The sequence below is a fragment of the Cotesia typhae genome, unplaced genomic scaffold (genome assembly GCF_013202065.1).
Source record: "Cotesia typhae breed Kobodo isofemale line unplaced genomic scaffold, CoteBio_Ctyphae contig_5, whole genome shotgun sequence".
Classification (NCBI taxonomy): Eukaryota; Metazoa; Arthropoda; class Insecta; order Hymenoptera; family Braconidae; genus Cotesia; species Cotesia typhae.
The window spans coordinates 5,612,114-5,628,994 of record NW_027423757.1 but is presented as its reverse complement, the minus strand read 5'-3'; the positions used below and the strand labels follow the sequence as shown (position 1 = coordinate 5,628,994).

Genomic DNA, 16,881 nt, shown 5'->3' with positions numbered 1-16,881 from the left:
TCGTTGCTGACGCGAGCAAAACGTCGATGTTCCCTTGAAGTGTTTGCAACAGAACGTCATGTCGAGTGTATAAGACGTAAAGGCGAGTGAGAAATAAAATTAAATAAGACCGAATTAAATGAAAGAGAATGGATTGGAGAAAGAACGAAAATTTACTTGGAGCACAAGGACTTGTGTACATACATGAAATCGAATCTCGAATAAGAAAAGATGTAATGTTTAGTAGTCAAGTGTATACTGTACGAGTACAGAGTAGAGGATAACATTGTAAAGGAGTAAAGCAAAGACCAACAAAAAAATTAACACATCCAAGCGCCGAGTATTGTGTTTAAAAACCTGTACACTTTCTATCTTGCTGTAGTATAGAGTGCATGTGAGGTCACTCGACTTTAATCGTATCCCTTGTTCACTCGCACGCGCCAAAGTCGCTGTACGGACTTGTGCTATTATGCATGTGGATATATACTTACATCTATGTACAAACGCAACATTACACTCGTGTGGTATTATATTACATTTTATATTATATTATATGAATGTTCTAGTCATGACCGTCTCTCAAACAGAAGTAAGAATAGAATTAAGGCTAAGAACTCTACTCGTGCGAGACTAGACTCAACTACGGACGAATGAATCCCCACGGTGACAATTCTGTCCGCGATTAAAGTTTCTCTCCCTTTTCTTCTTTCTGGACCTCTATTTTATCTACTCCAACTCGTAAGAGCTAACTTTACGTCATATTCACTTCTGTTACAACTACTCTGTATACATTAGGGTGTTTTATTCTAGAGGAATATTTTTTTGTCCGACTGATAGAAAAGTAAATTTATAGAAGAATTGTTTTTAACCGAGAAAAAATTATCTTAAAAAAACTTTCACAATCGTTCTTTTGGTTCCTGATTCTTGAATTAATATCTTCGTATTTTCAATCGATATCAAATTTCTTACCCCGTCAGCACTCACGTGAACTTTTCGGTAATCTTTACTCTCGTGATGAGAGATTTACTCACGTTTAATCTGCATGCGGCTGAACAGCTATACACTTATGAAGATACACGAATTGGCCCGAACATTACCGAAAGTAAATTTTTTTATGAGCAAAATGCTCATAACGTGAGTGCTGACGGGTTAACTAAAAAAAATTAAGTGAGTGAGTTAATTTTTTGTCAAAAACTTGATAATTATTTTTTGATGAAGAAATAAAGATTCTGTTGAAAAATTAGCATTGGAAGGTTTTAACATATAATTTAAATTATTCAGTACGGTTTGATGACTGTAAAATTTTACCAAACTTTAGAGTATCATCCCGAAAAATAAATTATTATTGATTTATTTAATCAAAACATATATACATTGCAATTAATTATTTCTTGTAATCGAATGTTTGTTTTGTTGATAAAAAATTAAATTAAATTAGTAATGCAGATGTTTGTTTACTCTAGAGATCTTAATTTCCGAGTCAATGAAATACGACCCTGTAGCAATTACTAAATAATATGAAACCTCCGACCTTAGAAAAATATGTATAGTAATATGAAGAAAAAAAGTAAAACAAAGAGAAGTTATTTTAAAATAAGCGTGGTATTTTTATCTCCTTAGGTCCATCTATTTTGATGCTTGCCTGTGTAGTATGTGTACAGTATAGACACACATATATGAATGTTTATTTGTCGCCATGATGAATCATGATGGTATAAAAGATACACGAGTGACAAATTTAGAAATATATTCGAAGGCTCTTGTTATTTTTCTTGAACATAATTTCTAGAATACGCAAGTGTGAGTGATATGAATATTTTAGTATTTTTGTGGATGAGGAAAAAGACAGACACCTTTTAGTATAGGAGATAAATTAACATTTACGGATAATTTAAAAATAAAATACGCGGGATTCAGGATGTTAAGTGACGACACGTTAAATGAAAATCTTGCGACGTTTATATTATATTATATTAGTGTAGGGTGAATGAACGCACTCGAGTTAGCATTATATTAGTGAGATTGAGAGAGTTAGAAGACAAGATAAGAAAAATTATAGTGAAGGAGAGAATGAATAAATTCTAATAGAAAAAAAAAAGAGTTGGAACCAGTTGAGAGTTGAGAGTAGAGAGTAGAGGGACTTAAGTACCGCGCAATCCGCTGATTGTGAAAGTGAAGCCGACATGAATCCTTCCTCGCCCCCGCCCATCTCTTTCTTTATCCGTCAGTTCGAGATTTTACAGTCAAGACCCGATTTTAAACGCTTTATCATTTATCCATAAAATCTTAGTCTCCTTTTTGTATTTTTTTATTCAGAAGATTCAGTAGATATTTTTATCTCGACTTTAAATCACCGTGACCTTTAGAAATTTATTATTATTATTTCTTGCAATAAATATCATTTTATTCATGCGTTATATTTGAATATAAATATGACTTCGCGATAAAATTATTCAATGGAATAAAAATAAGAATAATAACCGTAAATTTGTATTCGTCTTTTACAATTTGTTTATTCTGCTTTTATGTCGATGCTTTCTTCTCACTGACCCAATTCAAGTGTGTAACGTTCGATGACGTAATCCTAAGAAAGCACACTCAAGGCTTCCATGTCATATATATATTTAGCAAATTATATTAATACATATAAATATATTTATATATTTTTTTTCTTTTATTATTGTCATAAAAATTACTTAAAAATTTTTTTTATTTTCAAGGTTGCTATCATAAATTTTATAAGTTTAATTTATGACATCCAATGATACTCGGGAAATTGATAAAATTTTATTTACGAAAAGCTACGAGACGTCACTCCATTATTAATGTATTAAGTACGCTTAAGTACATATGGCATTTATAATAAATAGATTTTTTAATAAGAAAGTAATTAGAGAATTAATAACAAGCATTTTTTGATTGATTTGTTGGATAAAATCTTCGTTTCTCAAATACTTATTAACTACTCAAAACTTTTATCCTTGTAGATTTTGCTTCAAGCAATTTATTGTAAATTTTCAGGGTAGGTAGCTGTTTATATTCTTTAGAAAAAAATAATTGAAAGTTGACATGAAATATATATCTCTTATGAAAAAATGAGTAGTTGAAATGATCATAAATCAACAGTTATAAATGTGTTGAAAGATTTTTTGGATAAAAAAAACTATAAATAAGAAAATTGATACTTGCAAAAATTCTTTAGTACAATAAAAATACTTTTTATTAATTTATTCTGAAGGGAAAAAATTAAAATAAATTTTTTTAAAGGTTTCAAAATTAAACTATGAACTTCCAAATAAAAAATTAAAACAAAAGTTTTTTATGAAGGACTTTCAAGTAATTATTTACACGTATGAATTCACCAATCTAATTTCATAAAGTACCATAACCAATAATTTATACCACCGAAGTAATTCACGCCTTCCATAAATCCAATTACGGAGCTATTGTGTAAAGAAAGCATTATAGGGTTAAAGTGTGAGAACCAACCATAAGGTGACTCAGAAAGGATTTAATCAAGTGACATCTGGCGTCTCGTTAACGTATCGACATTAATTATGTCAGATAAAATACAGTAGTCACCGAATAGTCGGGTGTGGGATAAGCGTGGCACGGTTAGGTGATGCAGGGGCGGATATGGAGATGTTCTTGGCCATCTACCATCTACTGGACTATACAGACAACTAAACACAAGTGTAGGAACTAGAAACTAGAGACAGCAAACTAGCCATCAGTTCAAGACTCGGGACAGCAATGAGAACAGTAATCACGATAGTGGGAGTTGAATGTCCCGCTAATCGATCGATTCGCGTGAAACTCTCTCTCTCGTCCGGCGTGGTGATTAAATCTCAATCGATCCGTGTCATCGACTCTACTTGGTCTACGGTCTATTTCCGGCGTCTCGACGGCACGGAGTTACCGAAAGTCCCCGCCGAGGGAAAATAAAATTCTTGAATAATGAAAGAAAAAAGAGTTAACTCTCAAAGTTAAAAAGTTAAATAAAAGTTAACTTGAGAATTCTTTTAAAACTCGGGAAAAACGTCTCACGACGTTACAAGAATGTCTCACTTTTCATCGCTTCCGACGTCTTTTTAAAAAGCACTTCCAATTTGTTTGCTTATTGTCCCAGAAATTTATTTTATTTATTTGCACGCGACCCAAATAACCGAATAAATCCTCAAGCTTTACTTCTCTCGAGACAGAGATGTAGCTTTTGTCATTTAAGTTGACAACAAACATATGGTTTCATCGGATATTTACTCGCTCGAAAGAAAAGAAAAACCTCACAGTCAAAGGAAATTAATATAATTCTAACAATAGTGAAATCTATTCTTTTCACGGATAATAAAATGGATTGATAATTTCTATTCGGGAAAAATCAAGCTTATTTCTTAAGCCATTCATCTTTAAGTATTAGAAGTTATTTATAATCAATCATTACTCATACTTGCGGCTGGTTATTGATTCTCTTTAACTTCGATATGGATGGGAGAGAAAGTACTAAGTATAATAGTAAGCTTCAGGAGTATCAAAGCTCCTGAAAGAAAAGTAATTGATAATGTATTTATAAAATCTTGATTATTAATATTTTTACAAAACTTCAAAGGAGAATCGGCTTACTCGAACAAAGTAAAGTCTCGTTATTGTGAAATTATTGTTTTGAAACATCAAATTACGACAGTAATGTAAAATTAATTTAATTTATTTCAAAAATTCCTATAAATTATAAAAATGGTACTTAAATTTTTTTTTTAAGTTCTTCAAAAATTGTTTTAATAAAATTAAAAAGAAAATGCCAATGATTTTTTTTTAAATGACAAAAAATTAAAAAATTGACATTCTGAAAAAATATTAAAGATCACTATTATTAATTGGGGATTTTTTATACCAAAAATACCAGGTGACTGTGAAATTAAATATTACCAAATTTTTCTACGGTTTAAGACAATTTAAATCTATCCACTCGAAAACAACAAAAATGATTTCATACTATTTTTTTATCAATTCAAAAAGTTATATAAAATTAGTCATTTATTTTGAATAACATCTAATTTATAATATAATATAAAGTTACAAATAATGTTAGTAAAGATGACGAATAATTATCTTAGACATGATTTACGAGCGCTACTGTAACTTAAAATTTAAGTTCAACAATTTATAATTAAAAAAGTTTCGTTCTCCACAGTGATTTTAGTTGTCGAAAGCGATGTAAGAATAAAGAGATGAATCTTTAGTAAAAAGTAAACAGAGTAAGCGAAACTCAGGGAGTACAATGCCAGTGTTTAATCGATCGCTCGATTGGAAAAAAGTAAAAGTTTGACCCGACCCGAATAATGGCTATTCAGTTTATAGTTTCAGAAGTAAAGCTCTCGTAACGACCACACAGCCACTCTATACATCCTTTTGGTACTTTCATGCAGTGCAATAGCCAAAAAAAAAAAAAAACGGAGCAGAAATAAAAAGCTTTTGACTGGCGCCCCATCATTGGGTTTCGTGTTTGATTAATCTCTACTTGGGATCCTTTTATCTTTTACTTCTTTACGCTGGTGAAAACTTTTATAATAAACACGCGATTCTTCTAGGATTTTTTTCCTTTTTATTTAATTTGCGTATAAAACTTACAAACTTGTTTGCTTATTCATTTATTAAAATCATAATTTTAAACATGAAAATTTTCGTTTTTTTTTTTTTTTAGGTAAGATAAAGACAACTTACTCGGTTGAAAGAAGAGATGAGAGACCATTCAACTCCCTGGCGAGTTCTTACCGTTTGATTCGTCAAGTTTGACCGAGTTTGGAGGGCACGTGGAACAGGTAAATTTAATTTAAATCTCGCTTAACTTTTAAAGGTATTTATCGAATAAATTTTCTAATCTATCGAATGTCACTTTGTTTTAATGATTCAACGCTGTCCTGTTAGTCAGCCAGAACACTATTCATAGCTGCAGCAACTCTTTAATTACTCATTAATTACATTGCACACTCTAGTGTGTATTTAAAACTCTATAACTAACCGGGTCACTCAAATGCAGTTCTCTGTAAACTTTTCACTCCTGGCTTTTGGTTAAAAATACTAAACTATGTTATCAAATTAGAAGGCTTAACTTTGTTGTCAAACAAGTATCAGATGCTCAGACTATATATTTTACTTTCATTTAATTAGCTTTTGATAATGAAGAATTTGTGTAAAGTACTTTCAGTTAATTAATACAGTAACTAATAGATGACTTGAAATTAAAATGAGTAATTTAAAAGCTCCTACACTGAAAAAAATTAGATGATTTAAGAGAATATTTTTTGTCCAAACACAAAATTATTTTTAAGAAAACTTCACGTGTTGATTCAAGAATTCCTTGTCTTGAAACTGCTTTTTTTAACATAAATAAATGTCCATCTCTGATCGAAAGGATATTATCTTCATGAGATGCAATCAAAAATACAATTTTCAAAAACTATTAATAAATTCGTTCTCCTTTCAAAATTTTATATTCTCGATTCAAGAAAAAATTTATTAATTCATCATACCAAAAAAAATAGAATTTATATTATTTGAATCCATTTTAAACCGTATTTAAAATTTATTTTTAATGATATATAAAATAATAGAAATTCAGAGACTGTTGGTACATCAAAAATATGTTGGTATTATTTTGAATGGATGTTACAGTGCATTTTAATCCTCAAAAAATATATTTTTGATTGAATTACAGATTATATTCTTTGAAAATAGTAAAATGTATTATAAAATTGGTAAAATTCTTAAATGAGTAACTTTTTTAATTTTATCAGACGAAAACTTTTGAACAATTTTTTTATTTTTATTTTTATCGGAATGGAATTAATGACAAATTAAAAAAAAAATCGTTTAATATCTGCTGCAATCACATTTATGATATTAATTTATTTTTATCAATATTGAGGAACATTTTAACTTAGAACCAGATATTTGATAAACTGATTAATTAATTACTACGTTTATTAAAGGGCAAAAATAAACAAGGATACTTAAGGAAAAGAAAACAAAGCAATCAGAAAATTCATGCGATGAAACAGGTGCAAAGTTGAGAGTTAGCAAGTTTAAGTAATATGTAAAGAAGGTTTCCGCTTCCATCCACATCTACCTTCGGTTCTATTCACTTTGCGTTGGTTTATTCGATGTAATACTCCTTTACCTTCTGCATGGTTCTCCTTTTACTTTTCCTCCCACTAAAACATAATCCAAGAGCAAAACACCTCTATATACTCAACGGAGCACAGAGTACGGACTATATATGAGTACATAAAGTAGTATAGAGTCTCACATCAGCAAAGCTCGTGTGGGCTCGATTCTGTTACGTGTCAGTCACGTCTTCGCTTTCGCTTTCTCGTTGCGTGTCGACTAGCGTTATCGTAGCAGCTCGACGCGGAAGCGTCAATTTACACCGTACCGATACGACGCATATGCCATACTAACGATTCGTCACTGCCATCATAAACATCTAAATTCCATATTTATTGAAAGATAACTGAAATAATATCTTTTTATTTCTTTGATAAATAAATCTAAACAAAATCATTATCGCCTCTAATGAATAATAAATAATTAATCGAGATAATCGAGCTTATACATCTTGGATTTCAGATTACGAGATTCATTATAAACTTAAATATGTACAATGTACATTATTCAAAATTTTACTTACCAGATTATTAGTAGATTTCATAGAAATCTAACTATTGCATTGGCCCTCATGACGGAACTTTTGAAAAATTTTGCTATATTTCGACTATACTTGTCGAGCTGAGTCGGAAAATGCATATGGTTCAAAAGTTTATATATGTATGTATATATATATATATATATATATATATATATATATATATATATATATATATATATATATATATATATATATATATATATATATATATCAGATATAACGCGGCTTGTCACGACGATAGCGTCGCCAATTTACGTCGGATCTTTACCAAACTCAACATAATTATTCTACAGATAGATTCCGAAATCAAGTTCGTAGATGAGCTTAATCGGTCAAGTAATTTAGAAATGCCAGGATTTTGAAATTTTCAAAATCATAAAAATTTATATTTCTTCACTTTCTTGCTCGAATAACTCTTGAATGGAATAACTTGTCGAAATTCTGTTAATTGCATCTGAAAGCTCTTCAAATAAGCTTTAATTTGAGTACCATTTCATATGTGTAGACTTGAAATTATTCAGAAATGCTAGGATTATAAAATTTTCAAAATTATAAAAATTTACATTTTTACTTTCTTACTCGAATAACTTTTGAATGGGATAACTTATTGAAATTCTGTAAAATGCATCTAAAAGCTCTTTAAATAAGCTTCAATTTGAGTACCATACTATATGTTTTATCTCAAAAGTAGGTCCTATTCCGCTATACCAAATATGAAATTTGCTGTTGCACTCGTTTTACGAAACGTCATCCAAAACTTTAGATTTTTACATTCATTTTCATGAAATCTACTTCCATTTCGGCTGCCGAATGGCCTTTTTTTTAATAGAGCATTAATCCAATATTGAGGCAGCTAATTACAACTTTGTAATGAATTATTAAAGCTTTCATGATGAAGACAAAATTATTATGTAATTTGAAATGCTAATTTTCTTATTAACATATTTTTAAACAAAACAATCAAATTATAAATTTATAGTTTAAAAAATTCAAGATCAAAACTCGTAAGTTAACTTTATAATATCTTTCAATTTCGTTTTGAACAATAAGATGATAAAGTTCTTCAAAATTATTTTTTTTGGTTCAAGATTTTTTTTTCGAATTTAAGGCCAGTTTTTTTTTTTTTTATACGTACGAATTATTTATTTATTTATTTTTTAATTGGTCTAACTCAAGTATTAAATTAAATACTTAATTCTAAAGATGGGTATTTTTAACATTGACACATTTTAAATTTTTTGCCGAGAAATTGCTTTCGAATATTAAAAAAAAAACCACCAGGTGAAAGTAAACATTTTAATAAAAAAAAAAAAATTCATACGTGACCCAATTAATTATAAAGTTTAATCAAACTAAAAATACATGTTCAATAGATACTTGATACTACGTAAAATTATCCATCTACAAAAATTGATAGAAAGATTCAAATTTATACCAGTAAAAAAGAACCTAAATGTTTTCATAGTCATAAAATGAAATAATGTAATGATCTCAAATAATATAATTCGTCCACGACCTTGCGACGTTATTCGGATCAAGGTTGAGTTTCATGAGTTTGATAATCTTGTTAAATTTTTTTTTTTTTTTTTTGGATAGAATTATATCTATCAAGCATGTGTGATTATGATAATAAAACACGGTAAATGCGCATGCGCGACGTTTTGACTCAATTACATACATGTCGTGTGTACATTGTCTTGTCTCGTATTTGTACGTATGGTACTCTCGTCAACGCAATGTTTGTACGTATGTATATATTATATATGTGTTAACTACTCAATGCTCAATGATATTGCAGACTAACGTACATATTATCATTAGTGCAGTGCAGTCTAGTGCAAAAGAGGTTGATCAATTGTCTTAGTAAAGTGTCTCTATATGCACACTGACGATAAAGCAAGGCCAGTTGCACGGTATACGATTAATTCCTTTAGTAATAATGGAAATAATATTGATGATGATTATGATAATAATAGAAATAATAATGATGATATTACAAGATATGAAGATCGTGTGGAAGCGGAAAAAAATATTTACCGGTGTAATAATCCGTTATACAACTGTATGTATTACATTAAACGTTTAAATCGTGCGATAAGATTGATACACACTTATTACAGTTGGTAATAAATCATTTATGCACTCGTTTTCGTTTGCTTGTCGAACACCGGTGATTGATTGATCAACTTTGCTCGACATTCTTGCGCTAAAGCTCTACTTCTCTTTTATTCATATTATTCCTTCATCAATACGATACAAGACTCTATTGATTCTAGTCACGATAAAAAGTATATACTCGTTGGATTTATTATTTTTTACGTCGATGAAGAATTTTTTTAATTTTTATTGTAAAAATTGCTTCGTATAAATAACATTTATGATTTATAACTCTGGTTAACATTTGTGAATTTTTTAGTGAAAAAATCTTGAACTTAATTATTTTTCTTGGTTAAAATAGATTTCAAAATTTTTCGACTGGATAAAATTCAAAATGATTTTTTTAATTCAAAAATTTTTTATCAGTCTGACGAGACTTTTCTTAAAATTTTACAAAAAAAAAAAAATTAGCTTGGTGTCTGAAATTTAAAATAAATTAAGAAAATTTTTCAAAACATTTACAAAATTTTTCTGATAACTACTAAATTTTCAAAAACTTCAATTTAAATTTTTCATTAAAAAACTGTGAAGATAAAATACCAGCGGTTCAACGAGCATAATTAAAACTTCCAGTAGAAAATGACCAAAAAAGAGTAGTGGAGATATAAATAAAAGGATTTTTAAAGTAAAATCAGTAAAATTTAGATTGTAGTCTCAATTATCAACTATTTGGCATGTGGCCAGTGTCTATTGCACCGAAATAATATAAATCTGCATGTGATATACATTATTATCGTTGATTGTCTCTATTTTATGTTCAGTATGTATATACAGTGGCCCCCTTTGTCATCATTTATTTAATTAATCTCATTTGCTTCCTCAAAGTTCTCTACACTATTATACACTCTGCCGTGCAGCTTACGCTCAGCATATACACATATATTAATATTACCCATGGCATATATATTAGTACTTGTGCCTGTGATGGACAGGTAGGAATTGAAAGCAGTTTGCAAACAACTTTGAGGCACCGTAATAATTCTGTAGTAATATACAAGCTACAAACTACAAGATACAAGATGGGATTGAGAATGGTGTTTGGTTGTGATGGTTACATTAAGGGAGTACACAAAGAAGGATCAGGGAAAGGATACGAGTGTGAGATGATGGCTCTCGGAAGATTTTTCCTCTGTTCTGAATAATAACACTGATATACAGAACAGCGTTGTATTATATAGCTTGAGCTTTACTTTTCTTCTCTTTTCTCGTTATTATTATTATTATTCTTGTTCTTTGATTTAGTCTTGTTGCTTCCCTCTTATTTTCGTTTCGTCGCGCTTCTCTCGCTAAAGATGAATGGTACACTACGCTATTTTGTAGTAATAGTAATACATAGTAATAATAATAATAATAATAATAATAATAATAATAATAATAATAATAATAATAATAATAGTGGTATGGTATGGCAGGAGTTGTAGTGGTTATGTTGCAGTAGTAATAGTGCCGGTGGTGGCAGACTATTCCAGTAAGTTTCTATTCTACTTTCCGGCACTAATTACAAGAACAACCCATTATGCCTGAGAGCTAAACAATTAGCGTCGTTCCTTGTACTCATGCCGTCCCGTTTACTGAGAATTATCTATCAGTCTTTGGTGTGTCTTTTAGAAAATTTCATCCACTTTTATACTTTTCTTACTCTTATATTTATTTTAGCCGCTTTTCAACTTTTCGAGATCAAACTACGTTACAATAAAACTTGGTTATCAAAAAGCAAACAGAAATTAAAAAGATGAAAAGTTTGTCTTTTCATTTTATAATGGAAATAATTAGATTTATAAAAAAATAAATTTTTAGAGAAAAATATGATAGTCTTAAAATTTATATTTCTTTACAAATTATAATTAAAAAAAACAAAAGCTCAATGATTACCTTTTTTTTAGCCAAATTTTCTCTCTATGCACATTCGATTGTTTTTTCTTAGAGAAATTTGTACCTTTCACTTACAGAAAGCCATTTTCAGGTATAGCTTAAGTAAACAGGTATATAGAGGGTTAACTTAGTGGTATAGTTAAGTCTGGTTTGACTTGAAACCTTTGGCGCGACTCCGAATGACGTGGGTTCGACCCCCGCTTAATACTCCTATTGATTTTTCAAAGTTCTATTCTATTTATAACCTGATGGGTAGAAAATTTAGGAATTTGGTTCTAATGTGAGAATTGAGAATTTAAATTGTACTTCCTGAAAAATATCTTGATAAAATATTAGTGGTAAGAACAGCCTTTATATCAATATAATCAATTTAAAATTAGGTTACTAATAGTCACTCGGCTACAGCTAAAATAGGTTATTACTAGTCTAATTAGTATTTGAACAAAAATAAATAACAACTACTCGAATAAATCATTACATAAGAACGAATAAACATCTCTTCGTTTAATTAACGCAAGATTAAAAAAATAAAAATATTCTTCTCTTATCATTATTTTTTATAACCTTTACATGTATCGCAATCTCATCTAATTTTCAGTAGATAACTCTTTTAAAAATAACGCAACTCATTAAACAATGAATTTTTAATTTCTGTTAATCTAATTTGTACTTAAATGATAAATAAATAAACAAATAAATAAATGAGGTTATAAATAACGAATAAGATTTATTCATGGACAGGATGAACGTGACAACGATCACAAACGCAAACTAGCTCGATACCCGAGTTGCTCGTTGGATTTTGCACATTAACATCACGGTCAAAGTCTCCTGCACTGCACACTATAACTACCTATGCAACATCACCAACAACGACGCCAGTTTAGCTCTGTTAATGTGCCTGTGTATTCCAGTTTAGCCTTTACTCCTTATATACATACAGATACATGCATACATTGATCTGTAGTGGTACTAGTAAAAGCACATACATGAGCTAGTTTAAGATTCCCTCCATACTTAACCCTCCTGTCCAGCAATGCGATTTCTGCCGTCAGTAGTTGTAGTTACAGTGACTCCCTCATGAATATTCCAACGTCGATTACCGTGCCGCACATACGCGGGGGGTGATTCCATTCCATTGTTGTTTACCGGCTCGTCCTCGTCCGTGCTGTGCGCCAGCAAATATATCCCGACTACTATGCTACACATATCCTACACAGACTCACCCTCTGAATCTTTTTTCTCGCTCTCGCGTTACTTTAACTACGACATTTTTCGCTTTACTGTATTTTTTTGTGTCTTTTACTTTGCTCCCCGGTTTCCGTCTTTCCTCTCCGAACTACTATCCGACATTCAACAGTCTTTTCCCGTATGTCACACGAGACTTCAAACGACTCTGAAAAACTAGGGTGCATGAAAAACGTATATGTGCATGTATAGTGTATACACATTTTCCTATTTTATTATTTCTTTTGACTTGTCAGCTACACTTTCACATTCACCTGTTTTCAATCATCAATTATTCATTGCGTATTTTCAATCATCATTTTTTAAATTGTTTTCCGTTTTTTTTTTTTGTTTTCGGTGTGTCTACACTCATTTGAATCATTCGCTTAACTAATCTTATTTTACGATATAGTGATATTTTATTTAATAAGTATGTAAATTGTTCGTTAAAAGCTATGATAGGAAGATCATGATTTTATTGTTAATTGAGCTTTGAGATGAATATCAATTAAATCAACAGCAAAATTGATTTATTTTGATAAAAATATAAATGTTAAAAAAAAAATATATTTTTAGTCTTCAAAAAAACTGTACGCAAGTAACAAGTAATTTTAATTCTTGAGCTTGTATTCCGAGTTTATACTCCACAAAAATGAATTTTATGATACACAAAATATAAATTTCAAAAAAGAAAGTAACTTATAAATTAATGGGCAAAAATGATTGTTATTATTGTCCCATAAAGCATTCAATGAGGACGTTAGTATGAGTAGTTATTATTGTCATTATTATTATAGTTTTGGTTATGCAAAGTCATGCTTGGCAACCGATCGATTCATCTTTCAGCTTTCAAGACTCGACTAAAACTCTGTCTTGTAGTATAGAGAGCGTGTTTCGCCGTAGGCTTCTCACCAGCTTCACAAACGATCCGTTGTACGTTGCAGTCTCTCTGTGCAAATATCTTTGTACACCATTATACACTTACACTTACACTTAACTACACACTGTGTACATACATGTTAAAATACACAACTACGAGTGGTCTTCTAACGGCTCGATTGTTCCGGCCGATCGCTCACGTGGGCGTACTTCTTTGTTAAAACCGAATATTCAACACGAGCTGAGTTGAGTTTCAATTCTGAAAATCCTTTTAGCTGAGCCACTTTCCCAAATAGAATACTGTACCGAGCTCTGATATATTTCCAACCTTTCAAAATATTTGGAAATAAAAAATGAATAATAAATTTATTTACTGCACCAAAAACGAGCTTCAATTTACTCAAAAGGCTACACCAATCTGTGAAAAAAAGTGAAGCTGAAGCTAAATAACATTACGCAACCGTGATCTCATCTCATAAAGTAAAGGTTAAAAGACCTCACGAAACCTCAACTCGTACTGATTCAGATGTGAGCAGAGCAAAGGGATTCCAAAAGTGTAATCTTCGTCCTCGATCGCACGCTATTCCTGATGCACCAACTACGAACTAAGTATTCTGAGAAGAAGCTTTTAACATGTTTCAGTTGGTGGAAACTTGTATGCAGTGATAAAAAAAAATTAACTTTATTCATGTAAGAGAAAAAATTTTGTTCAAAGAACATTATTTTTAAAAGTTTGATCATATTAACGAAGCAGAAAAATTCTTGAAAAAAAAAATTAAGCAAATTTTACTTGATTTGAGAATTTTGATTCAAAATAATCAAACTCTCCAAAATGATTTTTTTTGTTCAAGATTTTTTTTTCCTTGAATGAAGTTAATTTCCTTAAGAGTGTCGAAGAAAAATATTTACACTATGATTTGATAAAAAATTTAATTTAGATAAAAGAATACATCCTTAATTTATTATCACTCCCAATTCTACGTCAAAAAACGATCGCTGATCATCTGTAACGAGAAATTGCATAAAAAAATTTTAAATTAACTTGATTTTATACATCTCGTTTTATTAAAAATCCAAGATTAGGGGTCGTATATTATATCAAAAGATTTTTTAAACTTTTCGAGTTCCTCCCCTGTGTCACATTTTGTCACACTTCTGTTAGACCCTTCCTTGTGATGTCACAGTATGACACTTTTATAATTTGATAGGCGTGATAAATTTTTTTTTAATAATGAAATTAAGTTCATTTAAATCGTTTTATTCTATTTGCTATAAATCTATTCTAATAAAAAATGTATTTATATTTCTGATAACGATTGACGGTATATAGATCTGTTAATTATCAATCTTTCTTTTGACAAAATTGTGAATAATAAAACTATTTATTTGAAGTGAATAATTTAAAATCGAATGGATCATGTCAAAGCTTTAAACTTGATACTTTTGTATTCACTAAATAATGTAAAATTTTTCACGTAAAAAATTTTTTTAAATATATTCTACAATATATTTAAAAATTCTTAAAAAAATTTATGTTTTGTTGAACAAAAAATTGTTTAATAATAATTTGTAGCTAATATCGATGAAAAACAATATTTTAAAAGATTTTGAATTTAATTTGGCAACGTTTCATCTACAACCCTTTGATCTAAAATCAGGTAGTATAGTAACAGAGGCCCTAAAATTTCGATCGATGAAAAATGAATACGTCGAGTGATGTTATTATTAATCCTCAGCAGCAGCAAATTAATTATGAACTCATATAGATCAATAGATTGATGTGTAATCTTCAATCGTTCAATAGATGAATAGAGTGTGAAGCAGGTAAATTATTTTCGTCATTGGAAATAATCGTATGTGAATTGGTCCGACCGCCAATCTAGTGCATTTACACATACTTCCTCGCTCGGTCCTTTTCGCACACTCATTCACTCATCGATAGAAACACCCCCAGCACAGCAGTCTCGACTCTCTTTGCACAGCCTTTCTCACTCCCTGCTGGTTTGAAAACTACCCACTGAACATGAGGGTAAAATGCGACCCAGCCACGCGCTAATGCGATACGCCCAATGGAAATGAATATTCGTCTAGTAGCTCTATCGCCCTATTTTCTGGCTGAGAAACATCTAGATATATCGTCACATTTATCAATATCAATTTATATATTGGTATATCAATTCATTATATTAATCTCATTTTTATTACCAGTCTTTTCGTTTCTATTTGCCCTTATCCATTCCATTCATAATCGATTTTGTCATCCAATTAATTAAGACCTTTTTCGTCAAATTTTTTCGTGGAAGTGTTAGCATGACAACTTCTGATAATACTATCCAGATTACTTTTTCCTTCAAAAATTTTGTTATAAATTATTACAAAAATGTCTATTGAATATTACAACTTGTTTTTTTTTGCATTAATTTTTGTCTCCTTGAACAGCCCTTTCATTATTTTCTAATGAGTGATGAAATCACTAATCTTTAGAGTATTTCAATTAAAATCTATCATATTAATATATATGAAGATTATCGAGGTCTAAACCTGTCTAACTGATCATGATTGTATGATGCTTGTATTTATTACTTACTATCCCCTAAACACGTTGAGAGCTTGATAAATTTCCAGTAAATGGAGACGCAACGTCGCAAATCAACAATTGTTTAATTGATTTTGATGGAAATATTCCAAATACCCGTAACTCTATTACTCGTTGAATTTATCTGGAAATTATTCAACCATCTATCATTCAATAAATCATGTATTGTTTGTTACGAGTTATGATTAAAAATAGTTAATTTCCGTGAATAAATTTTTATATCTGATTATATATGACCTGTTTTAATCATAAATATCCGGGCATAAATGAGAATACATAAATAATAAATTATAATTTTTTAATGTGTATAGAAATGTGTTTGTGAATTCATATGTCGTATTAGCCAAAAATTGGCTTAGTAGTAAATTAAACTATCTCAAAAAAGCTCTTTATAAGAATAAAATATGTAATTTTTAATTTTATTTTTACTCGAAAAATTATATATGGACTTATGTGATATATCAGATCA

The 16,881-nt window shown here is 30.0% G+C and overlaps 1 protein-coding gene across 2 annotated transcripts in view; it reads left to right on the top strand.

Annotated features, from left to right (window-relative positions):
* Positions 1–16,881, top strand: part of LOC141531428 (uncharacterized) — a 149,041-nt gene that overhangs the window by 60,967 nt on the left and 71,193 nt on the right. For both annotated transcript variants that reach the window (XM_074249252.1, XM_074249253.1), the window contains exon 3: positions 5,678–5,795. The gene's annotated coding sequence lies outside the window, so the exon portion shown is untranslated. The remainder of the gene's footprint in view (positions 1–5,677; positions 5,796–16,881) is intronic.